This window comes from Polypterus senegalus, chromosome 1 (genome assembly GCF_016835505.1).
Source record: "Polypterus senegalus isolate Bchr_013 chromosome 1, ASM1683550v1, whole genome shotgun sequence".
NCBI classification, from domain to species: Eukaryota; Metazoa; Chordata; class Cladistia; order Polypteriformes; family Polypteridae; genus Polypterus; species Polypterus senegalus.
In genome coordinates this window covers 203,432,024-203,459,370 of record NC_053154.1, presented here as the reverse complement: position 1 = coordinate 203,459,370, position 27,347 = coordinate 203,432,024, and the positions used below count along the sequence as shown (strand labels likewise).

The window sequence follows — 27,347 nt, the reverse complement described above, 5'->3', positions numbered from 1 at the left end:
TGTGTAAGTCTTCATTTGTGTAGTAGCACGTTATTATTATATATATATATGTTGGCACAGTCCAAAAGTCAGTTGTGAGTGCAGGCTTAATGGCAGTGACTGTGTAGCTTTCGGCTCTTATGTCCGTTAAGTTCTATACACGTGGTGACAGTACCTGTAGATAGTATGTGGTACCCTGGCTCAGTCGATTAGCTGCCAAAAGCCTTTACTTTTAAGCCCAATACCAGGCAGCAGGTTCTGTTTTATCACTTTGCAATGCTCCCTTGTGTGATTTCTGGTCACTGACAGTCGTTGGTTTTAGTTTTATAAGCTATTGCTTTTTATACAGTGTACAAGTGGCAAGTTTGTTTTATGCAAGTTCTTATGCTTCAGTTCTTCTGCTCCAGTATTTCAGCAATTTTACATCAGACTGCTAACCTAACAGCCTTTGATTCAAAGTGCTCCCAAACTAAACAATTTCTGAAACTCTTTATTTTAGATGAGAATGTCTGATCTTTCTCCAGATATAATATGGTCCAATGTGTACTTAAAAAAAAAAAAAATACTGCCCTAGTGTGTCTGTTAAAAGAAACTTATGTCATAGTACGTCTATCAGTCTTTGCTGTGCAACAAGGCAATTAAATTTCCCAAAGCATATTTAAATTAGTGATGTAATTGATAAGATTAGCCAGTTTAAACAATTCACGTAATTACAATTGAACAGTTGTTAATATTTAACATCCTTGTTATCACCATTACTTTTTTTTTTGTAACAGCGGTGTGTTCTGGTAATAGCTTAGCTCTCTCAGTTTGTTCATTCATTTATTTATTTATTTATTTCTAGCAAAGCCACACTTTGCTTTTATGAGGCATGTGAGCTCGCACATGCCCTCTAGTGGTAAGTAACAGATCTGCCCAAAAGGCTGCTGTAGTCAGCATAATGCAACAAAACAACCCTGTACAGGGAGTCAATTGTTACAAGTACAACAGGGCTTGCATGTTACACAATCTTTTATTTTTTGGAAGGAAAATTAGCCTTATTCTCTGTAATATATTGCAAATTTGTGTTTACAATTCATCTGCACATCTTTGGAATGCACTTGGAAAATCCTGATTGCCCAGAGAAAATCCCACATACATGCCCTGCGTAATGTTTGGGACAAAGACATCTTTTTCCTTGATATACCCCTCTGCTCCACAGTTTAAAATTACAAATCAAATAATTCAGATGTGATGAAAGTGCAAGGATTTTTATACATTTCGCTCACACTTTTCACACATTTTAGGGTGCCATAATGTTTGGGACAGTTGGCATCACAGGTGTTTGTGCTTACTCTGGTGTGTTTCATTGCTTCATTATTGCAGGTATAAGATACCAAGGTCCGCTTCTACCCATTGGAGTCTGTGGTTATCATGTGTTTAACATGAGGACAAGAGCTGTGCCAATGTAAGTCAAAGAAGTCATAATGAGGCTGAAAAACCTCAAGCATAAAACCATTAGAGACATCCGTAAAACCTTAGGATTAACTGCATCAACTGTCGGGAATATCAGTAAGAAGAAAGAATGCAGTTTTGGCCTCAGTAATCGCAAAGAGACTAGTAAGCCAAGGAAGACCCCTCCACTGCTGATGGCAGAAGAATTCTCACTATGTTAAAGAGAAAGCCTCAAACATCTGTCCTACAGATCGGAAACAGTCTTCTGGAGAGAGATGTGTATGTGTAAGAGGCTAAAATCCGCAGAAGACTTCATGAGCAGAAATACGGAGGCCACACTGCAAGACGCAAGCCACTGGTTAGCCACCAAAACAGGATGGCCAGATTACAATTTTAGAAAAAGTACTTGACCGAGCCTGCAGAATTCTGGACGGAAGTCTTGTGGGCAAACAAGACAAAGGTGAACCCGCTTCAGCGTGATGGCAAGAGCAAAGTGTGGAGTTGACAGGGATCTGCCCAGAATCCAATGCACACCACCTCATCTGTTCAACATGGAGGTGGGTGTGTTATGGCTTAGCATGCATGGCCGCCACAGGTACTGGCACACTTATCTTCATAGATAATGGAACTGCTAATGGCAGTTACACAATGAATTCTGACGTGTATAGAAACATCTGCTCAAGTTTCAGTAAATGCCTTCAAACTCCTTGGATGGTGCTTCATCATGCAACAAGATAATCATCCTAAACGTACTGCTAAGACAATAAAGGAGTTTTTCAAAGCTAACAACTTGAATGGCCGAGCCAGTCAACTGATTTAAATTCAACTGAGCTTACTCAGAACTTGGTGATGTTTATAAATTGCAAGCATTCATTGAAATATGAAGGAATATGCAACAAAGTCCTAAATATGACTGCCCTGATTGGGGGGGACTATGTAGAAAAAGTGTTGTCATTTCTACATGGTGTACAGTAACTGACATGTATGCAAATGTGCACTTTAATCACATCTGAAGTATTTGATTTGAAATTTCAAACTGTAGATCAGAGGAGTAATTCAAGGAAATGTGTTTTTGTCCCAAACTTTATGGAGGGCGCTGTATAAGGAGAACAAGCAAACTCCAGACCCACCAACTAAGCCAGTGATATGCTGCCAAGTATCCTTAGGATTTTAACAGTAATTAGTCTCTTTTCCTTATTTTTAAATAGAAATGCTAATATTCCTTGTATGTGAAATCAATACTCTCTAGCCTGATACTTCACTTTTTAATTATTTGGATATCCCTGTATATAAGGTTCAGTAGTTGATTGGTGAGATGTGGTCAAAGCCATAGGTGGAGTGGTGGCTCTAAGGCTAAGGATCTGCACTGATATCCAGAAGGTTGCCGGGTCAAATCCCCGTCACTGCCGAAAGAGATCCTACTCTGCCGGGCCCTTGAGCAAGACCCTTAACCTGTAATTGCACCAGGGGCGCTGTACAATGGCTGACCCTGCGCTCAGACCCCAAGGGGTATGCGATAACTAACAAATTCCTAATATAAGACATTGCATAAAGTGAAATAATGAACAAAAATAAATATATATATATATATCTCCTGCTGCAGCCACTAGTTTATGTTTGAAAATGTCTGTTAAGACTTAAGTGCTCGCCTCCAAACCTGAGACGCTCCTTTTGGCCTTGGCCGATCTACTAGCAGCCTGCCTAAAGAGACTGACTATATTAGGATTTTCTCTCGCCAGCACTTTGTTTATTCTTTGTTATCATTGTTTGATAAATGAGTGCTTCTGAATAACTGGGGATTTTTGGAGAACCATATGTACTTTAAAGAAAGAAAAGAATTGCGTTCCTAAATGTTATTTATAATGCCTTATTAGATAGACATTTAGATACAGGATCTGATCTTGTTAGCCTGACACCACCTCTGTCTGTCTGTCTTTTCAGGGCCAGATACAAATAAATTATGAGTTGTGGGGGTGTGGGAGTGCTTATGCTTTTTAAAGAAGGCATTGTATATTCTGCAATGTTTGGACCAATATGTTTATATAATAACGAAATGAGCTATTCAAGGAAACTATTTAACTGTATGAGAAAACAAGGAGCCAAAACTGTACTGCAGGAAACTAATCTTATCCTCCATTTCTTCCATAAAGCATAAGCAAAACATTTTGCAAAAATTCAGAGCGACTGTTCTGTTGGCCTAGTATTTGTAGAGGCTGTCTGAAATGATTACAAAACAGAATAACTAACAGTATTCATTATAAATGATCAAGTAGACAACCACACCTCCCTCATTAGTCCAGCATTATTCTGACCTGCGATGGATTTACGTCCATCTGTTATTACGTGTGCTGCAATGCCAAAACCTTGAGGAAATTCAAGTAAAATGTTTTTCTGCTCAGGTTATCATGGTGTTAGGGCAGTAGATTAGGGGTTGATTGCTTTCTCACAGAAACAAGAGCAGTGAGGGAGATAAATACGTCTCAAAATTCCAAGCTGGCTGATTTCCAGAGAATGCAACAACACTGTGTACAATAGCATCTTTGATACTTGGGCTGTAATGTCATTGTGAGTTCAGAGGAAATTATTTTTGCATAGTTACTCATAGCACTACAGGAGGGTCAAGCAGCTCTGCTCTTATCAGGTTCTTGGAGATCACATTTAAACTTGTGGACAGGAAATAAAAATCAGGGAGGAATCTGTAACTGCCTAAATGTCTATTTTAATCTTAAGTGAAACATTCTGTTGTAATAAAGATGCCTCCTTCACCTATGAATATTATGATTCAGAACAGGTTTAACTTCATCCAAGCATGCTACGTGTGCCATAAGCCTGGCTCTGGACCGCGTAGTGCCACATCACATTCTTAACATTACATTTGATACACTTGTCCTCACCAAGCACCTGGCCATATTCCCACATATTTTATAAACCTGCATGTCAGCTTAGAATTTAGTAACTCTCGAGGCTCACAACATCTTATAAACTCACTTTCTGAGCATCTGTGGAGATGTGCATACCTTAAATACTGTTTGATTTATTAGCTTTATTCTGTAAATGAGTAGTCTGGCAGGTGTAGAGCATCATATTTATCCCTCCCTCTCCAAAGACATCTCTTTTTATATTTGCTCTAGCTACATTATTCCAGCAGGTCTGGTAGCATTTTATATCATACTAAGAAAATCGCCCCCTGCTCACTACGCTCGCCAGCACCCCCAGCACGTACTATGCGCACCCCAATGAGATGCGGTCACTCCTCTGAAACCCCCTCTTAAACGATACAATGGGAGACAAATACAGGTTTTTTTTTTTTGTTTGTTTTTTTTTTTAACCTCCTCTTTACTTGATCAGCTGCTGGCTTGCGGCTGCTGCTGTGCGGTGTGATCTGCATCTTGCGCGCCGCTTTGAATGTTTTAAAGCCTGTACAGCAGCTGTCCTACTCTTTGTATTTTCTTTCCTGCCCCAGGCATGGTTAAATCTCTTGGCATAAAGACTTGTCTCATGCCACGTGAGTTCTTGATATATTTTAGTTTATAATTTAAAAATGGAATAAGAATATGAAAATCTAACAACATCACATTAAAGTTCAATAAATTCTGAAAAGAATGATACCAAAATATATATTTAGGTTTGATAATAAGCCCGATTTAAAGCGTGAGAAAAATAGTCACATAAAATCGTTGCACTTTTAGGATGTTATATACAGTATACTCAGCAAAAAAAGAAACGTCCTCTGACTTTCAACTGTTTTTACTTTCAGTAAACTTGTAAAAATGTGTAAATATTTGTATGAACACTAAGAGTGTCAACACCATAAGACATAAACTTAAAAATGTTTCACAATGTGTCCCTGAATGAAGGGAGGCTCAAAATCAAAAGTACCAGTCAGTATCTGGTGTGGCCACCAGCTGCTTGAAGTACTGCAGTGCATCTCCTCCTCATGGACTGGACCAGATTTGTCAGTTCTTGCTGTGAGATGTTACCCCACTCTTCCACCAAGGCACCTGCAAGTTCCTGGACATTTCTGGGGGGAATGGCCCTAGCCCTCACCCTGCGATCCAACAGGTCCCAGACGTGCTCAATTCCTTCGACGATAAACACGAATCCGTCCATCGCCCTGGTGAGACAAAACCGTGACTCATCAGTGAAGAGCACTTTTTGCCACTCCTGTCTGGTCCAGCGAAGGTGGGTTTGAGCCCATAGGCGGCGTTGTTGCTGGTGATGTCTGGTAAGGACCTGCCTTACAACAGGCCTACAAGCCCTCAGTCCAGCCTCTCTCAGCCTATTGCAGACAGTCTGAGCACTGATGGAGGGATTGTGTGTTCCTGGTGTGACTCGGGCAGTTGTTGTGGCCATCCTGTACCTGTCACGCAGGTGTGATATTTGGATGTACCGATCCTGTGCAGGTGTTGTTACACGTGGTCTTCCACTGCGAGGATGATCAGCTGTCCTTCCTGTCTCCCTGTAGCGCTGTCTTAGGCGTCTCACAGTGCGGACATGGCAATTTATTGCCCTAGCCACATCAGCAGTCCTCATGCCTCCCTGCAGCATGCCTAATGCACGTTCACGCAGATGAGCAGGGACCCTGGGCATCTTTCTTTGGGTGTTTTTCACAGTTGGTAGACAAGTCTCTTTAGTGTCCTGCGTTTTTAGAACTGTGACCTTAAATGCCTACTTTCTGTAAGCTGTTAAGGTCTTAACGACCATTCCACAGGTGCATGTTAATTAATTGATTATGGTTAATTGAACATGCATGGAAAACATTGTTTAAACCCTTTACAATGAAGATCTGTAAAGTTATTTGGATTTTTAAAACATTATTGTTGAAATACACAGTCCCGAAAAAGGGACGTTTTTTTTTTGCTGAGTATATATACATACAGTGCATCCAGAAAGTACTCACAGCACATCACTTTTTCCACATTTTGTTATGTTACAGACTTATTCCAAAATGGATTAAATTCATTTTTTTCCTCAGAATTCTACACACAACACCCCATAATGACAATGTGAAAAAAGTTTACTTGAGATTTTTGCAAATTTATTAAAAATAAAAAAAACCTGAGAAAGCACATGTACATAAGTATTCACAGCCTTTGCCATGAAGCTCAAAACTGAGCTCAGGTGCATCCTGTTTCCCCTGATCATCCTTGAGATGTTTCTGCAGCTTAACTGGAGTCCACCTGTGGTAAATTCAGTTGATTGGACAAGATTTGGAAAGGCACAAACCTGTCTATATAAGGTCCCACAGTTGACAGTTCATGTCAGAGCACAAACCAAACATGAAGGCAAAGGAATTGTCTGTAGACCTCAGAGACAGGATTGTCTCAAGGCACAAATCTGGGGAAGGTTACAGAAACATTTCTGCTGCTTTGAAGGTCACAATGAGCACAGTGGCCTTCATCATCCATAAGTGGAAGAAGTTCAAAACCACCAGGACTCTTTCTAGAGCTGGCCGGCCATCTAAACCGAGCGATCGGGGGAGAAGGGCCTTAGTCAGGGAGGTGACCAAGAACCCAATGGTCACTCTGTCAGAGCTCCAGAGGTCCTCTGTGGAAAGAGGAGAATTATCCAGAAGGACAACCATCTCTGCAGCAATCCACCAATCAGGCCTGTATGGTAGAGTGGCCAGACGGAAGCCACTCCTTAGTAAAAGGCACATGGCAGCCCGCCTGGAGTTTGCCAAAAGGCACCTGAAGGACTCTCAGACCATGAGAAACAAAATTCTCTGGTCTGATAAGACAAAGATTGAACTCTTTGGTGTGAATGCCAGGCGTCACGTTTGGAGGAAACCAGGCACCGCTCATCACCAGGCCAATACCATCTCTACAGTGAAGCATGGTGGTGGCAGCATCATGCTGTGGGGATGTTTTTCAGCGGCAGGAACTGGGAGACTAGTCAGGATAAAGGGAAAGATGACTGCAGCAATGTATAGAGACATCCTGGATGAAAACCTGCTCCAAAGCGCTCTTAACCTCAGACTGGGGCGACGGTTCATCTTTCAGCAGGACAACGACCCTAAGCACACAGCCAAGATATCAAAGGAGTGGCTTCAGGACAACTCTGTGAATGTCCTTGAGTGGCCCAGCCAGAACCCAGACTTCAATCTGATTGAACATCTCTGGAGAGATCTTAAAATGGCTGTGCACTGATGCTTCCCATCCAACCTGATGGAGCTTGAGAGGTGCTGCAAAGAGGAATGGGCGAAAGTGGCAAAGGATAGGTGTGCCAAGCTTGTGGCATCACATTCAAAAAGACTTGAGGCTGTAATTGCTGCCAAAGGTGCATCGACAAAGTATTGAGCAAAGGCTTATGTACATGTGATTTCTTAGTTTTTTTTATTTTTAATAAATTTGCAAAAACCTCAAGTAAATTTTTTTCACGTTGTCATTATGGGGTGTTGTGTGTAGAATTCTGAGGACAAAAATGAATTTAATCCATTTTGGAATAAGGCGGTAACATAACAAAATGTGGAAAAAGTGATGCGCTGTGAATACTTTCTGGATGCACTGTATAATATATAATATATATATATAGAGAGAGTAGATAATGCCATTATACTATAGCTGTGTCCCTGTATTTATCAAGTATCTCAGAATTTTATCCAGGAATTATACTAAAAGTCTGACTAGGAAATTACAGTGGAACCTCGGGTCATGACCATAATTCGTTCCAAAACTTTGGTCGTGACCCGAATTGATTTCCCCCATAGGATTGTATGTAAATACAATTAATCCATTCCAGACCGTACAAAATGTATGTAAATATGTTTTCTTTAAAGGTTTTTAAGCACAAAAATAGTTAATTATACCATAGAATGCACAGAGTAATAGTAAACTAAATGTAAAAGCATTGAATAACACTGAGACAAACACCCAGGCTCCCTGCTCAGCAGCTCACTCTCTCTCTCTCTCGCTCATGCTTGCCTCTCCTGCACTGGCTTTCTCCACCTGCTTCCTGCAACCTCACACTCTTTCCTGTTCTCTTCTTTTTCCCTTTAGCTGACTTGCGCTTCTATTTATGAAGAGGCGTGGTAGTCGTGGCAATCAGCAGCTCCTGGGAACAATTACGGATTCAGACTGCTTCTCACTTGTACACTTAGGTGAGAAACGCCCACATCATGAACTGTTTAGGAACTGCTTCAGCCACACGCCATCACACCCCCTCACTAAGCTGCAAGTGCGGTGATTATTTATTAAAACTGGCCTTTTTGACGGGAGCTGTGGACCCGCTATACCACAGGAGGAAGCTGGGTTGAGAGGATGTTACAGCTTTGAGGGAGAGTCCCTCTGCGTGATGCACTGAGAACAATGTACAGTACAGGGAGAGACTGAACACATGCGTAAATCATCGGCGCGTATGAACCAGAAGGAAAACTGGCTTGTTCGTCAACCGAGTGTGTGGTCATGAACGGATGCAAAAGTTTGGTTAACTTTTTGGTCGTAACCCGATTTGTACGTGTTGTGAGATGTTCGTGAGCCGAGGTTCCAAGTAGTTATAGTATAGAGTATCCCACACCAACTGCCAGTGAAGAGTAGGAGTTCACATTTGAGAATTTTTTGAGATTTTACAGCATGTAAGGCCCAAAATTGCACTTCTGAAGGCGCTTTGTAGTTTTCTTGGGAACTGTGATGAGGCTTTGCAGTTTTCTGATACTATCTCTGGGGCTTCACCACACAGATGATAATAATAATAATATTTAAGAGGAGAATAAGAAGAAGGAAAACTTAATATGGCAGGATAGTACGCTGAGCTGCAAGTAATTGTTGTCACTTTTCAACAGCATCATGAACAATACTGCAACGAGCATTGAGAGGGCAAGGCTGAGGCTGATGTTTATTTAACAAAGAATAATACACAGTGCTGCTTTCAGAAGAATCTTCTTTCTGCTGTTATGGCTATGGGACTTGTCACATAAAGTAACAGTTACTGAAACTAGCCACGGGTGTTCATTCTCCTGTTTCTGAAGATGTGTTCATGATCGTCTACCAGAGTTGCCTGCCGTGCCTCTCCCTGTGATCCCTGACTCCTCTACAGTGAGGCTGTATTTATATATTAATGTTCCTGGACTTATAAAGTGCAAAGAGAATATTCCAGGTGTTTGTAGAATGCAGAGCTCAGAATACCTCTGTGACATTTTACTGTAAAATCACCCGTCCTGCACCACTTGTCTGTGCTGGCTACTACAATACCATTTACATCCACGACCACCCGTGTGTTACTACTGTGATATCACTTAACTGTTCACAGGCAGTGTGATGTAGTGGTTAAGGCTTTGTACTTTAAAACATGAGACTGTGTGTTTAAATCCTTCCACTGACACTGTGGGGCCATGAGCAAGTCGCTTCACCTGCCTGTGCTCCAGCTGGAAACACAAAAGGAATATAACTGATTATATCTCAGATTTCTTAAGTAGCCTTGGATAATGGCATTGGCCAAAAAGGAAGTAAAAAAAGTAACCACAGTAATACTTTTCGTACTGCAAAAATGCATCTAGCACTCATTTACTCTTTTGTAACAAAACCTAAACAACAATGGCTTCTTTTGGTCATCATAACACTTCTGCAACATCAGTTGATCGGTTATTCATCTCAGTGCAGCGACACATATTGACATGATGGTAAAAATTACCCGCTAATATGAAGGATTGACAGGAATTGTACTAAATGTGTAATATCAAGAGAAATGTGTCTCTCTTCAGCCACCTTAGCCCACTGCAAGGTGAAGTATTGCTAGTAGACCACATTGCAGAGATACTATAAATACTTGACTGATGCTTTGTAAGTGTTATGAGCACCCAAAGCAGTGCAGTGTATGTTAAGGTCTTGTTACATATGAGTAATAGATGCATTTTTGCAGTACCAAAAATTAAAGTGTTACCGTAATAACATGCAGTATGTGTGGCCATCTCATTGGCGTAGCTAGAGTTCGTTCTGCTCGGGATGGGGCGGTGCCCTACAACATATCTGAATAGTTTAACCAATTTAAATAGAAAATTAAAATGACGTATAGAGAAAAATTAAGATACATTTTACATAGATTTATACATATATAGAGAAACAGCAATAATTTTTCACATATAATTATTTATAAGTATCAACTAGACAATAATATAGTATAGATGCACTGAAAAGCCGTGTTCTAATTATTAGTTTAATATAATTACGCTGCGAAAACCAGAACCAGTGTAGTGTACAAGTGAAAGGTGGGGATGCTTTCTGCGCAGAGCAAGAACGCATTCGGATTGATAACGAAACGAAATTATATATTGTAAATTAGTTGTTTATCTTCCTAGAAATTATTATTGGTGTAATGTTTACGTGTATTTTTGTTATTGCCTGATAAATTTCAACTGCTGTGTCTGATGTCATCACGGAAGGATTTTTGAAACGTTTGTGGATAAAAATCTGAGAATTTAACTTTTTTCATACATGAGTGATATTTGTCCGGACCCTGCTGCTTACACACAAATTGTACTGAGCCTTTTGGCCAATAATGCCGCCCCCAAAAATGTGCTGCCCGGTGCAGACCTCCCCCTAGCTACGCCACTGGGTCATCTACACTTGGGCAATGACCTTTATGTGTGTGTCGATTTGCATTTTAACATTACCTCATGTGGAGCTGCGGGGAAATGCAAAAAATGGGCATATCATCTCACATGTTGTAAGGGTTGGTTATAACACACCCAAACCGTCAAAACTGCAAAGCTCCATTTTCTTTGTGGCTAGAACAATAATCTTACAAACAACTTTGTTTTAGGTTACGGTGCATGGCTTCTCTGCTTCGATGAAATGATCATGTAATGTACAAGATTTTTTATTAATATTATTCTACTTCTGTCAAAAAGGTATCTTTTTTTTTTCTTTTCATTATTGTCCAGTGTCTCTAAAACAGCCTTTCCCAGGAATGCACGTGCCAATCTTATGCCATTTTTTGGTGGCTCCTACCCAGTTAGGACAGCTCACATGCTCTCCATATGGAGAAATTAGAAATAGTTTCCTAAATTAGGAAATTGATAAAATGCCTTTACTCCTACTCCTAAAGGTAGGTTGAAATTTGTGTCACGCTAAAATTTTGAACCAGGTAGGACCAATTTCTTAGTCTGAGAGCAGCATTGGTGGGCAAGCACTGTATTTTACCCTGTTACAGTATTAAGACTTAGCAAACGGTATAGCAAGTTCCGCCTTCACTCACTGCTCATCCCCATGGCTGCTGGTGGTGTGATATTTTATTAATTTTTAAGTATTAAATTCCAATGAGTAAACTGCATGTCAGGAAGGTACCATATATATAAGAACATCTGATTCAAAATAACACATACCCCCTCAGCTACCCATCAGTGCTTTTAGGAGAAAATGCTAACCAAAAAACTTGAAACCATGAATCTGATGCCAGGCACTGTCAGGATAGAGTTTGCTCATTTTCCCTGTGCCTCTGTGGCTTTTTCTTCCACATTCTAAACCTGTGCATATCGGGCTAATAAGCAACTTTAAACTGAATGTTTGTGAATGTGCCCTGTGATGGTCAGGTAATTTATCTAGGATTAGTGCATGCTGGGATGCATGACTTCTTGTGACCCAATAATTAAATTAATTGAAAAGGAAAATGGATGAATGTAGGAGTAACAATATTGTCATATGAACAATGAGCTTGTCACTTGCATTTGCATGTCACCACTCCCCATCACCATTACAAACATGAGCATTTTAAAAGGCATTATTTCACTTGACTTAGTAGAAAACACAAATCCACTTACCCGAAGTACTCCCTACCACTGCGTGTGTACAGTCCATCTGTCCCGGTTCCTGAAATCTTAAAACGTTCTTTCAAATGTTCATTACAGTAGTAGGAAGAATTTACCTCTTGTGTGCTTTTCTGTACAAAACCATGGAGGAATGAGCCTACTCTCCAAAGTGAGCTGTGTTGTGGACACCAAGGACTAAGTGATAAAAGCTGAATGAGGACAATCAAGTCCTTCACTTGACCCTATATCAAAGATGACACCATGCTTATTTTATGAAGAGTCCTTAAATTCAATATTAGTCTATTCTTTATCTGAACTTTCCTACCTATGCAGTTCTGGGTTACCAAATCCTATCCTGGTCCCAAGGCAGGCACCATCCCATGTCTAATCACATTTATTATTTGTTTCCATTTAGATGGAACATGAAATACCACTGCGGTGGGCTGGTGCCCTGCCCGGGGTTTGTTTCCTGCCCTTGCGCCCTGTGTCGGCTGGGATTGGCTCCAGCAGACCCCCCCGAGACCCTGTAGTTAGGATACAGCAGGTTGGATGATGGACGGATGAAATACCAACCCCTGGAAGTAACATCTGACTGAGCAAAACCATCATATCATCATGTATAGTAAATGAATCCATTAGTTAGCACTGCTGCTATACAAATCTAGCGGTCTTGGTTTGATGCCTGCCTAGTCACTGGCAGTGTGTACTTTGCATGTTCTCTTGTTTCCTCCCAGAAACGTCCGGGTTCAAGTTGTTTTAAGTGCACGTTGGAGTGTGAGTAAAGATTGCAGCACATCATCCAGAGCTGATTGTTGATTTGTGTTTGCTACTTCCAGGGTAGGCTAGGGTTTATTTAGGTTCATAAAATCAACTGTAATGAAAGACACTGCCATCAGTTACATTTAAATTTGCAGCAGCTGTCCCCAAACAGCATTTCTTTCGTGAATGTCATTCACATGTATAAGTTGGGCCTTAAAGCCATCTTAGTCCCACATTTCTGGTTTTGTCTGGCTTAAGCACTGATTTTAGCAAATGTAGCCAAATAGTAAAAAATGTTTCAAGTGTCAGTGCTAACATTTTAAATACAGGGTAAGAGAGGGTGTTTAGCATTTTAAGAGGTGGCACATCACATTAGCAGTTGTTTCCGTTGGAGGCATTAGCTCTCCGGAAATGTGTTCTTTTGAATTTGCGGCACATTAAGTAACTAAACAATATAGTAATATGACAGAAAAGGCGGTTTCCCTCCCATTGTGATTACGGCGGTATAAGAATCACATGAGAAAAATATACTTTAGCTTACATTTACTGATGGTGTTTACGCAGTTACAGACGGAAAGCCTATGACAGACTCTATCCAGGTGTGGGAGTCTATATCTACGCAGTCTGCCATTTTTCGTCAACACGCTGAGAGGATTTCCGGACGAAGGTCCGAACAGCTTCAAAGGGTTTGGCTGTTATCCAAGCCTTTTATACTGTCTGCTTCACTTGCTGGTCTTCTCTGTCTCCTAACAAGGGCAGGTAGGGGCTGAACTCCTCCTCCACAAAATACAGGAATAGCATAATACCTACATGCCGGTTCTCATTCTCCCAACAAGGAACGAAGATTTTGTACTGACAGAGGACAGAAATACTGTTCTGTGTTTAGGCTGACTATACAATCGTCCAGTTGTCTTTGGCTATCTAATCCAACGCTTGGTTGGCAATTCTAAATGCTGAGCCTCTGTGTGCCAAACTTAGCATGCACATGTGAATGGATCCTTTAACAGTGTTGTCCAGAGACAGTGAGATAAATATTAAAGAAAAATGTATTATAACGGCAGTGCATTGGATTCTTGTGACATATTAATGTCAAGGCCACTTCATCCATTTTAGTGTTTCTTCTGGCCGCAGCCTAGGCTGGCATCACTGGGTCGGTCTGTGGCAAGAGTGACCCACTTGATGGTTGTGGGAGTGTATTTCTTTGCCTCTTTGTTTTTAAAGCAAGATGCTTGTCTCCGGGAACTTTCTCTTCTTAACATGCTTGTGTTTTCATGCCACTTCAGCTGACTCAGCCAACAAGTCTGTACAGAGGAGATTCAGCCAGAAACGGACAACGTGCCAGAGAAAGAGCCTCTGCTGCTGGAAGATGTGAAGTGAAGACACATCTGGGCCACAAGCGGATTCACTATTTTACAAAGAGTAGATATTAACCTTTAATGTGAATATTTTGTATATTTAGAATTCACCAATTAAAAGTAGGGGCTTTGTGGAAAGCTCATAGGTGAAAAAGTGCACCTTTAAATACAAGAGGAAAACATTGATATTTCGACCTGTCTTGAAAGTATGTGCAGTAGTAATAGAGCTATACCTGTAGTGTGTCTCTTTTGTTATTTCAGATTTACTAATTATTAGCGTTAGGGCTCTCTAGGGTAGAATGGTTGAAATAGTCTTATTATTAGCAGCATCAATGAAAAAAAGAAAGAAAGCAGGACCTAAAAATGGTCCAATGGGTCCACGCCTTGATTTAGTTTAAATTATATTTCATCTCACTGCTTACACATTCCTATTAACAGTTTATCTGCCTTGATCCACATCACATACATTTGATGAACAACTGTGTTTTAAGAAACAAAATAAGGAAATGCCAGTCAATAACTAAATGAATTCTCATTGCCTAATCATCATGTGATTGTTTTTTTAAAGATAATGAATGACCTGATCCTATTTCTCTGTCTTATGTTTTGTGCAAAGCTTGTTTTTACAGTCAAGTACTTTAAGTGCCACGGGTCTGGAGGAGCAGGAACCTTCCCTTGCCAATGGTAGGCATCTCCATATTCATATGGCTGACCTGTGTTAGAAGAAAGGCATGCAAAGAACTAACTAGTATGTAGCAGCTGATTTTTTTCAGTAGCAACAGCAGAGCAAAAGTTTGCTGTACTTTACCTCATACATTATCTTTGCTTAAGCATGATAAAGAAGAGACTAAATAATCTTTCATGCATTGTAATGACCTTGCTCAGGTAGGCGTACCATGCATGCTGTTGCCTGAGAAATCCTTTCCACACATCAAGACACTTTTTTTCAGTCAGCTTTTTATTATACAGCGATCCTAGAAGCCAGAGTTCATCTAAGCATTGATGGGCATTTATCCATTCCATTGCAGGGCACACGCATGGCCAATTTTGAGTTGAAATTTTAAATTAGCAACATGTCCTTGAATTGGGAGATAAGACCAAAGTGTTGGAAGGAAATCACTTTCTCAGCTATGAAAGATAGCAACACTGTCTACTGTTTCCCTGTAATTTAATGTCTTCAAAAGATTTGTACAACTTAATGGCTGCCAGAGTGTGTGTGTTATGGCAATTTTGAGCATTCGCTCATCGTGTGCATCTAGAGACTTTACTCTGTTTAATATTAGTAATGGATTTTGGAATAGTTCATGCTGGGTTGAGAGACGGATATTGACGACTAATCCCTATATCTTAGCAAAACAATATGATCTCAACATCCTCATGCTCCTCTTGCTGCCATATAATTATTTATTTTTTCTAAAGCCAGTCAGTTTAGGAAATGAGTCAGATACATTGATTCACTTGAATCTTAAGTTTAATTCAGACATTAGTTTTGCTAAAACAAGTGATGGGTTGTAACAAGCATAGCTTAGATGATGCAGCAACTCTGATTCACTGAAACAAATTTTACTTGGGCAAAATAGCACATTGCCTCATCCATCCAACCATCCATTAATTTTCCGACCTGCTATATCCTAACTACAGGGTCACAGGGGTCTGCTGGAGCCAATCCAAGCTAAAACAGGGCGCAAGGCAGGAAACAAACCCCGGGCAGGGTGCCAGCCCACCGCAGGGCACACACACACACACACACACCCACCCACACCAAGCACACACTAGGGACAAATTAGAATCGCCAATGCACAAGTCTTTGGACTGTGGGAAGAAACCCACACAGTCACGGGGAGAACATGCAAACTCCACGCTGGGAGGACCTGCCTCATCCCGATTCAATGAATTTGTAGTAATCTCTTAGATTAATTAAAGTTATTCAGTGTAAATATAAAGATGACACTAATATTGCCAAAAGTATTGGGACGCCTGCCTTTACACACGCATGAACTTTAATGACTTCCCATTCTTAATTCATAGGATTTAATAAGGAGTTGGCCCACCCTTTGCAGCAATAACAGCTTCAACTCTTCTGGGAAGGCTGTCCACAAGGTTTAGGAGTGTGTTTATGGAAATTTTGGACCATTCTTCTAGGAGACCATTTGTGAGGTCAGGCACGAGAAGGCCTGGCTCACAGTCACCCCTCTAATTCATCCCAAAGGTGTCCTGTCGGGTTGAGGTCAGGGCTCTCTGCAGGCCAGTCAAGTTCACCAACCTTGCTCATCCATTTCTTTATAGACCTTGCTTTGTGCACTGGTGCACAGTCATGTTGGAACAGGAAAGGGCCATACCCAAACTGTTCTCACAAAGTTGGGAGCATGAAATTGTTGAAAATGGATTTGTATGTTGAAGCATGAAGAGTACCTTTCACTGGAACTAAGGGGCCAAAACAACTCCTCACCGTAATCCGTCCTCCACCAAGCTTTACACTTGGCACAATGCAGTCAGGCAAGTACCTTCCGCCTAGCAACCGCCAAACCCAGATTCATCCATCGGATTGCCAGACAGAGAAGCGTGATTCATCACTCCAGAGGACATGTCTCCACTGCTCTGGAGTCCACTGCCGGTGTGCTTTATGACACTTTGCATAGCACTTGGTGATGTAAGGCTTAGATGCAGCTGCTCAGCCATGGAAACCCTTGCCATGAAGCTCTCTACGCACTGTTCTTGAGCTTTTGGAGGTATGTAGCTATTGACTGCAGGAAGTTGGCGACTTCTGCACACTGTGTGCCTCAGCATGTGCTGCTCCCACTCTGTGATTTTATGTGGCTTCCCACTTCGTGGCTGAGTTGCTGTTGTTCCCAGTTGCTTCCACTTTGATATAATACGACTAATAGCTGACCATGGAATATTCAATAGCGAGGAAATTTCATGAATGGACTTACTGCACAGGTGGCATCCTCTCACGGTACCACACTTGAATTCACTGAGCCCTGAGAGCAACCCACTATCTCACAAATGTTTGTAGAAGCAGTCAGCATGCCTAGGTGCTTGATTTTATACACCTGTGGCCATAAGGAAGTGACTGGAACCCCTGAATTCAATGATTTGGAGGGGGGTGGTCCCAATACCTTTGGCAATATAGTGTATGTCAGCACTGACAACTGTTCAAATGTCATATATACCTACAAAAATAATTTTTCGATTATTAGATGGTGAATATATGTCCAGTACGAAGCTCTGAGTAGCACAATGTAGCAAGATTATTGTTACCATCTTTCAAACTTATTGCTCAATTAAATACACCAAATCTACACTTGTAAAATCACACTCTGCCATTGTGTTATCATCCTTTCTAAGTTACAGACGTACTTTAAGGCTATTAAGTATGAGTACAGCTTTTGGGCACCATCTAGTGCAAATCCATTTTGTCATTGTTTGTCTCACCTGGTTTTAAACTGTTTTTGACCTCTTTAGCCATGGTAAATTAGAACCAGAGTACAGTACTTTAGGCCGATGAGCATGGAAAACAATGTTAGGGCAGGCAGTACTTGTATATCTGGTGAAAACCAACCCACTCCACAAAGATGGCCACAGTCATGGGCAGCAAAAAGTTAAGTAACCAACCCCAAGGTCAGAAGATATTCAGTACTGACACATTCCCATTTGTAAATTAACTGCATGGAAAAACCCCTGATAAAGTTGACACATCTTTTTATTTGAAGCATTTGAGGCAATGTTAGTTTTCTGAAAATATGTTGTCCTCATGAAAAGTTAATTTATCCAAGCACCGCAATCTGTCTGTGAAGGTCTATCTGGATCTAAAAATAGGTGATAATGTGTCCCGCCCCAATGGTCTCAAGCAGAAGTGAAATTCACTCAGACTCAGATTAAAGTTGTTATTATCCTGAAGAGCAGGAATGACCACTTGACCCTTACATGTACAAGTTAAGCTTATTGTTCTTTTGAAGAATCAAGGACATGCCAGTTGCTTCTGCATTACTTGGTGGCGTCCTGGCTGTCCCACACATGGCTGAACAAGCTAAAAACAGGACATTATGGAAACAAGTAAGTTGTCAGCCAGTTGGGCAAACCATCACTGTCCATGTTGTTATGGTATTGACATATTCACAGTTGTTTTAGGTCACCCACAGAGGAATCTGGAGTCTTACAAAACTATCAGTGTGTCATTTGTCACAGCACGTCATATGTGGCTCCCTCACCATGCCAGTAGTTTTTTTTTTTTTTTTAAATTGTGCACCATTTCTACAATTGGTCCCTCATCTACAGTTGGTTTCTGCCTTGCATCTGATGCCACGGGGCTATCTAACCCTAACCCTAACCCTAACCATGACCCTGAACTGTTCAAGGAAAATCAGCAAAAGAAGGATGGACCTCTTCATAGAGATGATCACATCAACTGATGTTTCATACAATCATAGTTGTACACCTGGGCTCTAGGCAAGGTTAAAAGAGTGTCTTAGGGGTATGTGAGCCAGGGCAGGCATGGAATGAACAGCCATAGTGTCTAAAGTCAGATACCCTAGCCACTAGATCACACTGTTTACAAATGTGGCATAATGGGCCTTCACCAGGGTTGCAATGTGAAGGGTTTTCTCTGTAGAATGGCATGTTTCCACTTCTCAGAATGCTACCAAACAAGTCCTAAACTTCATGTAGCAGATTTCTGCACCATTCTTTGTGAAGAAAGGCCCCTTAGAAGAAATTAAGGAGATAGAAAAACGTTATTGTAGCTGCCGAAGTGTAAGGCAAGATCAAGCATGGGTAAAACGTGTGCTGAAAGAAATCTCTCGGTCCAAATTTTTTTTTTTTTAAATATTTAGTGAAAGTTAAAAGCAGATAATCCACAGAAGAATAAAAGGGAAAAAAAGTTACACACATAGAATAAAAAGCAAAAAAAAAAGGAAAAATGTATCTGGTCTAAACTTATCTTTTCCTGAGGAACTTTAGTTATTTCTATACTTAAAGGTTCTTAATTTATTCTTCTGTACGCCTTAAGCGTATTGTACAGTATTCAAATAAGCATTGTTTTCTTAAAGTTATTTCTCACACTCAAAGAGCCCGTAAGCCCTCAGACACGGTCACGGTTTAAAACTGTATGCCTCCACACCTTACACATGGCAAGGCTGTCACTAACTGAAGAATAATGTTTACTCAAAGCTATTAGAAATGGCAAGAATTTACCAATACAATTCTACTTATGGGGGGTTTTAGGAATCTCCCATAGATTATGCATTGTCATCTAGTAAAATATTTATGAAGCTTATAGAACTAGGAAAATGGCTCTTACAGTCATACTCTTTGCTCCAGAACTTACCCTAAAGGTCTGTATTAATGGTGGTATCTTTATCTTGGAATGGGGAAAATCTTTATTGAGTAGTGTTAACACAATAGGCTGTTCCTAGCCCTGTAAAATGGACTCGTATGACCATGCTGAGCGTTCTTCAAACCAGAGGACTCCTAGTATTCATATACTATTACTGATCCCCCACCATGTTTAAGAAAAGGCCACAGACATGGTGGCTTGAAGGGATACTTTTGGCTTTCCCCAATCATAAACCTGTAGGAAATATGATGAGGGCCTTATCCCAACTATATTAAATTATTTAATTGTTCAGTGTCCTGTTTAAGTGCTCCTTACATCAGGTTATACTGTACAGTACAGCTTGGCGTGCTGGCATTTAATGCTCCCCTATCATTAATTCCACTTTAGTGAGGCTCATCGTGTACAGTTTCTGTTGAGACTGGCTCACAGACGGCCCGTCATTGTCCAACCCGCTATATCCTAACTACAAGGTCATGGGGGTCTGCTGGAGCCAATCCCAGCCAACACAGGGCACAAGGCAGGATCAAACCCTGGGCAGGGTGCCAGCCTACCGCAGGACTCACAGACATGTCAAATTAATTTACTTGTAGTTTTGAGACCTTACTTTTCTGGTATTTAGCAGCTATTCTATAAAGTGTCCATCCATTCCTTGTAGATGAGTTTTAAATTGTGACTACTGTTTCTCTTTGCCAATGCAGTCTGTCCATGTTTGGCATATACTGTCGTTATACTTGAGACTGTTCTTGACACATGAAATAATTTAGCCATTTGTATGACCAACACACCAGCAAACTGGGCATCTACTATTTGACCTCTTTGGAACTCTCTTGAAAACTTGAATATCAAAGTTTGAATTGTCATATGTCTTGCATATCTGACATGTGCTGATTACTGCCGATCAGCCTGGTATATAATTTGCATTCACAGTTAAGTTTTGTAATTGTGATTTGTTCCTTTTTTTTTGTTTCCATGGTTTTGCATGCTCATTGTATTTGTCTTAACAAGTCAGAAAAGATGCATCACTAAAAGGACTGTGTCTCCCTAAGGAACTACTGGATACTGCTGCAGAAAAAAGTCCCGGCTACTTCGCTCAGCTGTTTGGCACCACAACTCTGAAGGTAAAAGTGCAGAAAATGGTGGCCAAGTTATTGCTTACAGATTTGTACATCTTAATGTTGGTGTAAAGAATGTGATCAGGCCTTACACAAGGCACTGTTAAACATCAGCGATTTTCCATGTACAGTATGTATGACATTAATTAATAAAGTTAATTTTCTGAGAGCTATGAGTGATGAAGGATCTGTGCCAAGGGGTAAGCAGCATGGTAAGCCACATGATAGATGGTATGCAAGTGCCTCGAAGGATTTAGATTGCTCAGATGTTTGTTTCTCTGCCAGGTAAGGCTCAAAATGAGTAAGCCGTACTATGTTTCTGTATGATTAGTTATTTATTTTTTTTATAATATAAAGGATGTTCAAAATTTTACACCTGGTAAAGTGTGTCAAAATGAATTATTTTTGTACATCTAGATTATTAAATAAAAATCAACTCCTTTCAAGCATGGCATACATTCGAGATGGAGATGCCAGGTGTATTTGGGTGGCCTAAATGAAGAATGCCTGGCCACCATTAAAGGATGTCAAGTGATTATTTTATCTAGTGCTGTTTGATTTGTTTCTCTCTGCTATAGGCTGACAGCTAATGTGTTTTAAATTGTCTCTTTGAATTCATCTTGCATATGTCAAAATGTAAATTATTGTAATTTGGATTTTTTTTTCTGTGTCAGGCCTCAGCTTCTCAGGTAGAGGCTGAATTGATGGGGTCAATGGGACCTTGTGGTGTGTGATTATGGTTGCCCCTGCTAGCCACAGAAAGACATCTGTAGCCAGGATCAAAGCTAACACAACAACACGGCTTTAGTGCTACCTACACAACAAGGAATGAATGCTTTTAAGTGGTTTCTGGTTATTTTTTGGAAGCCTTGACTTTTCTGGAGGGAGTGGGCAGTTACAGACAAAGTGAGATTGTTTTCTGATTAGAATGCCATTAGACGGATTGCATGTGGCAGAGAACAGGAGCTCTGTCTTGCTCCTCAGATGTGTGGTCTGCTGGGCTGGATTGTTGCAGTGTTTTGGCAGCTTCGTCTGTCTTGTTTGAACCTTGCAGAAATCAAATCCTTCTTTGCACGCTGCAAAATTCATTGTTACAGTGTGAAGCTTGGCCTGAAATATTTCCTCTTTGAATTTATTCATCTCATGTGGTTTTGTGCTTTTATTTCAATAGAACTGTAGCTGCAGGGCAGTTCAATTGGTGGTTTTCAAAATCAAGTTTTTACACCAAGATGCTTATTTGTCTTGTGATTAGCTGTCCAAGTTCTGCTAGGGCTGTGTTCAGTCTGATTTATTGCCTCTGTCTCTCTTTTGATCCATTCTCTTTACTCTCTCTTAAAACACTGTTTGCAAAGAGCTTTCTGCAGGGTGTTGGTGGTGATATTAGTAATCCAAACTGCTTTGAACTTCACTGAACCTTTCTTCTTCCGTGGCCTTCTTTGTATGATTTCAAAATGTCTGTCCACCAGAAACTGAAGTTTCTTGCACACACTGAAGCAATCTGTGGCTGGCAGAGCACTAAGAATCTCATACACTTCCTTTCCAGTTCCTGGGTTACACCCTGAAAAAGCCTTGGCGATCATTTTGCTGTCCTGATGAGTCTCCTGAGACTTGGGAATACCAATTTAGGTACTATGATAAAAATGTAATCATTTATTTGGGTGGTTGACATGTCTTGACTGGTTCTTGGCTTAGTCCGCTTAAAAAAAACATTCCTTTGACTTTGGCTGATAACAGAGAGAGAGAAACTCTGGCTCGCCGGTAAGTGGAACGGCTGCACTGGAGGCGACTTTTACAGATAATTTACATTTTATATTTTTATGTTGGCAGAATTTAAGCTGGGAGTTGATCCTTTCAAGTGGGATATGGTTTACCTTATGCACCTATTTCTTGTTTACAGAAGCCTAGAGGAGCAGGTCTGTCGGAGACAGAATACATAAGGTTGAACATAATTTGGCACTGATGTGTTTTTCGTATAGTATGATGATAATCTATTCAATATCATGCACTTATCAGTTTTTTTTTTTTATAGAGAATTCTGTGCTATATTGCATTTTGACATGGCTTTGTATTTTATAATCCAAACTTCTTCCAGTGATTTTCCAGGGACCCTTTCTCATGTTTGCTGCCCTTCTGGTCGGTTGTCTTTAGCTCATTCTCTTTGATGTTGGCAGTTACTATTCTCCTCTTACACATATTTTTATACTCCTACAGGGTGGTCCAGATCTAATTATGCAGATCCTGATCGTCTGGATGATTTTGATTTATGCGGGACGATTCCATTTCGGCGCAAAGACGATTCTTCATGTTGTCAGTTCGCACACTTCTCGATGGTCTGGGATTTTTTGGTTGATTTTCTATGTAATAAACTTAATAAGTTATAGCGTAATGAAAATTGCATAATTAGATCTTTAGACCACCCTATAGAAGTTTTATGCCTCATTCTTCCTGTGCACAAGCATACATTCATATGTTTGGGCACAGTTGCAGCAATCCTTGTCTTGTCTACATTTTATAGTCTGATTCAAGATGTGTAGATGTATTAGGGTAATTATTATCAAATGTGCAGAGCACTTACCTCAAAACTGCCAGGTTCCATACCTGTAAAATCTCAGTTGTCTACATTATACATTAATGGAGAATCCAGTCACTTCATTCACAAGTGAGATTCTGTTGCTAACCCCATTAAAATCTTTGAGGAGGAGATGTTTGTGAGGCTGCCGCTCCCTGGTCAGGTGTAGTGAAGTGGACGGGTGATGCTGTTGCACTTTCTGGTGCTAAGGTGCAGGTTACGGGACAGGCTGTGAGGTGTCACTGATAGGTGCCATTTGGGTTTGTTTTATATATTCATTGCTTCCTTTTCTGGAATAAATAAAAATTTTATCACAAAAAAACAACATTCTCAAAGCTGCTTATGCCAATTCTAGTTTACATATATACAGTATAGGGTGGTCCAGATCTAATTATGCAATTTTCATTACGCTATAACTTATTAAGTGTGTTACATAGAAAATCACCCCGAAAAATCCCAGACCATCAAGAAGTGTGTGAAATGATGACATGAAGAATCGTCTTCACGCCAAACTGGAATCGTCCCCGCATAAATCAAAGTCATCCAGACGATCTGGATCTGCATAATTAGATCTGGACCACCCTGTGCAATAGAATTGCTGTTTTCCCTTTAGTAGAAGTCCACAATGAAATTGTACAAATTAATAAGTACATATGCATATGGATATTTAATATTCAATCTTTTCAACTGAGCTGTATCACACTCATTTTCTGTAGTACAGTAGGTTCAGAAAGTATTCAGACCCCCTTCACTTACTGCACTATTTATTGTGTTGTAGATTCAATTTTAAATATATCAATTTGCCGTTTTTGCTCATTAATTTACATTCAATAACCCATAATGACAAAGTAAAAACATGTTTTCAGAAAGGTTTTCAAATTCATTAAAAACTGAAATCATGAAAGTATTCAGACTTTTTGCTGTGGGACTCCAAATTTTGGTAAATTGCATCTTGTTTGCTTTAATTGTCCTTGAGATGTTTATAGAACTTTACTGGAGTCCACTTGCTGAAGCTAAATTGACTGGACATTGTTTATAAAGGCACACACCTGTGTATATGAACTCTCACAATTCATACTGCATGTTAGGATGAAAAATAAGCCAAGAAGTCCAAGGAACTCTCTGTAGACCCCCACGATCAAATTGTGGTGAGGTACAGATCAGGGAAAGGGGATACACTCATTTCTAAAGCTTTTAGTTTTTGGAAGAACACAGTACTCTTAATTTTTGTCAAATGGAAGGAGTTTGGGACCACCAAGACTCTTTCTAGCGGTGCCGGTCTGGCCAAACTGAGTAACTGGGAAGGAATTACCATGGTCACTCTTAACAAAGCTTCGTAAGTGCTCTGTTGAGATGGGAGAACCTGTTGTTCTGTGTTTATGATAGAGTTGATACACAGAAGGCACAAGAGTTAAAGACATATGACAGCCTTCAAGGGCTCTGAGGGCATGTGGGAAAAGATTCAATGGTCCAGGTGAGACAATAATGTAACTCTTTGTGCAGAACTCCAAGCACTATGTCTGGCTAAGACCAGACACTGCTCCTCACCTACCTAATACCATTCCATTGGTGAAACATGGTAGTGGCAACACCATGCTACGGGGATGCACCTCAATGGCAGGAACAGGGACACTGGTCAGAAGTGTAGAAAGGATGTACACAGCCAAATACTGAGAGGTTCTGCACTCTATACATGACCTCATACTAGGGCCATAGTTCACCTTTCACCACAACAAGGACTGAAGCATACAGCCAATACAACCATGCAGTGGCTTCAGGACAAATCTCTGACTGTCTTTGAGTGACCCCACTAAAGCTCAGACATAATCCCCATAGATCACGTATGGCAGGACCAGTTAAGGGCAGTTTGGTGACACTTCCCATCCACTCTAATGGGAGTTAAGATGATCTGACAGAAAGAATGGAATAAGCTGCCCAAATCCAGGTATGCAAAGCTTGTAGAGACTTACTCAAGAAGACTCTACGCTGTAATTGCTACTTGCGAGGCTTCTTCAAAGTACTGAATTAAGGGTCTGAATACCTGTATGAATCTGAGATTTGAGTTTTTCATTTTTAATAAATTTACAAACCTTTCTGAAAACATGTTTTCACTTTGTCATGATGGGTTATCGAGTGAGACTGTGTATACTGATGGGCAAACATGGTGAATTTATCCGTTTAAAATGAAATCTAGAACACAATGAAATCTAGAAACACAATAAAGTGTGCTTTCTGAATACTTAAAGCTCAGAATACTTTCTGAATCCACTGAATGTGAGAGTTACCTGTAGATGTGGCCCACAGTGTCCACCTAATCAACATTACTTTTATGAAAGAAAAAGTGAGCATGCTATGATTTTAAGGGGGGTTCTTAACATATTTTGTATTTGTATACATTATGAGTGCTCAGTTTTCTTCACAGCAACTTATCAAGCACTTACCAAGGAACTTTCAAGTATCAGATAAATACGTATCGTTACTGCTTATCAGGTATGTCAGACTTAGTTTTAAAAAACAATCTAAGAAACTTGTAAGAGTGCAGTTTAGTGTATTTGACTGAAATTATGCATGAATCCATTTAATCAGCCTTCCATTTCAGGAATGTGTTTAATCCAATTCATTGTTTTGAAATGCTGAAGCCTATCCTGGCAGCATTAGGCAGAAACCAGCTATGAAGATGCCATTGTATACCAGGGCATGCACTCACACCATGCCAATGTAAAGTCAACAGTCAACCTACTATGCCTGTCTTTTAGATTGGTAAGGAAAAACATACAGTAATGGATTGACATTTAGCACACATATTAGGAATGCATCAACTATCAGAACATTTTTACATTACAATTTTTAAATGGATTAAGTGGTTTTGAATTAATTTTGTGTAGTAATTATGAAACATGACAGTTTATGTAAGGTGGCACAGTACTTAGTGTTGCTGCTAATGGACCCCTGTTCTAAGTTCATACCCCACACACTAAGCCATTGGGCCTGACTGTATAGAGTCAAGCCCCAAAATATGCACAATACGTTTTTATGCAAAACCAACTTGATCTTCTGTATTTGGGTCCTGCAGTATACTGGTGCTCTGTCTAGAGCTGTTTCTTTTCTGACATCCACTTCTTTCAGGATAGGTTTATCCCTCTCGCAGTCCTCAGAAGGATTAAGCAGGTCATGTCATATAGCTTACAAGGTACGTGATTTGTCTAAGTACTATACGTTTATTTAACCAATTACGTATTACCAGTTTATCACAGCTATGTAAACCTTTGTGTGAAATATCTCTCACAATGTTTAGGCTCGTGGGAAGGACAAAATGTAGTCTGACAGAGAGTGCAATGTTAAAAGGAGAAACCATTATTGACTAAGATAAGAGGGGCACAAAAGCATTAAGGCTAGGGCAAGTTTCTAATACAGTAATGGTGAGCTGTGGAAGGTTTACTGGTTTTTGGAAATCACATCATTTAATCATTGAAAAGGGTGAACCTGGAAACCCATAATAGAATACATCTGTCGGTAGAAGAAACTCCTTCATAAAGTCCAGATTATGGAAGGTGAAATTTGAAGAGAAAGACATTTTTATAGTGAAGGAAGCCACTGTACAAACAGGCATTTTGTAACTTTTGTTTTCACTGATTAGGCCTTGTAAGGGAGCAGTATATCCTGTTGAGTTCAAAATAAATCTTTTGCAATAGTCAACCAACCAAATGAAGGCACATACCTGAAGATGAGTTGCAGCTAGAAGAAGCTTAAGCACTTTGCCTACTTTACCAAGTTGAGACTTAATTTTTCTTCATGTAGATAGATAGATAGATGCTTTATTAATCCCAAGGGGAAATTCACATAATCCAACAGCAATATACTGATACAAAAAAATATATAAATTAAAGAGTAATAAAAATGCATGTAAAAGCAGACAATAACTTTGAATAATGTTAGCATTTACTCCCCTGGGTGGAACTGAAGAGTCGCATAGTGTCAGTCTGTCAGTGGAGCAGGACAGTGACAGCAGTCTGCCGCTGAAGCTACTCCTCTGTCTGGAGATGACACTGTTCAGTGGATGCAG

At 40.2% G+C, this 27,347-nt stretch overlaps 1 long non-coding RNA gene across 2 annotated transcripts in view; it reads left to right on the top strand.

The window, feature by feature from the left end:
* The window catches only part of LOC120538083, a 36,660-nt gene that overhangs the window by 2,989 nt on the left and 6,324 nt on the right, over nt 1-27,347 (top strand). The window contains exons 2-4 of one of the 2 annotated variants that reach the window (XR_005635440.1): nt 14,197-14,332; nt 14,885-14,952; nt 20,650-20,721. This is a non-coding gene — a long non-coding RNA (uncharacterized LOC120538083). Of the gene's footprint in view, nt 1-14,196; nt 14,333-14,884; nt 14,953-20,608; nt 20,722-27,347 lie in introns of both variants that reach the window. The other variant, XR_005635441.1, reaches the window with a different exon arrangement.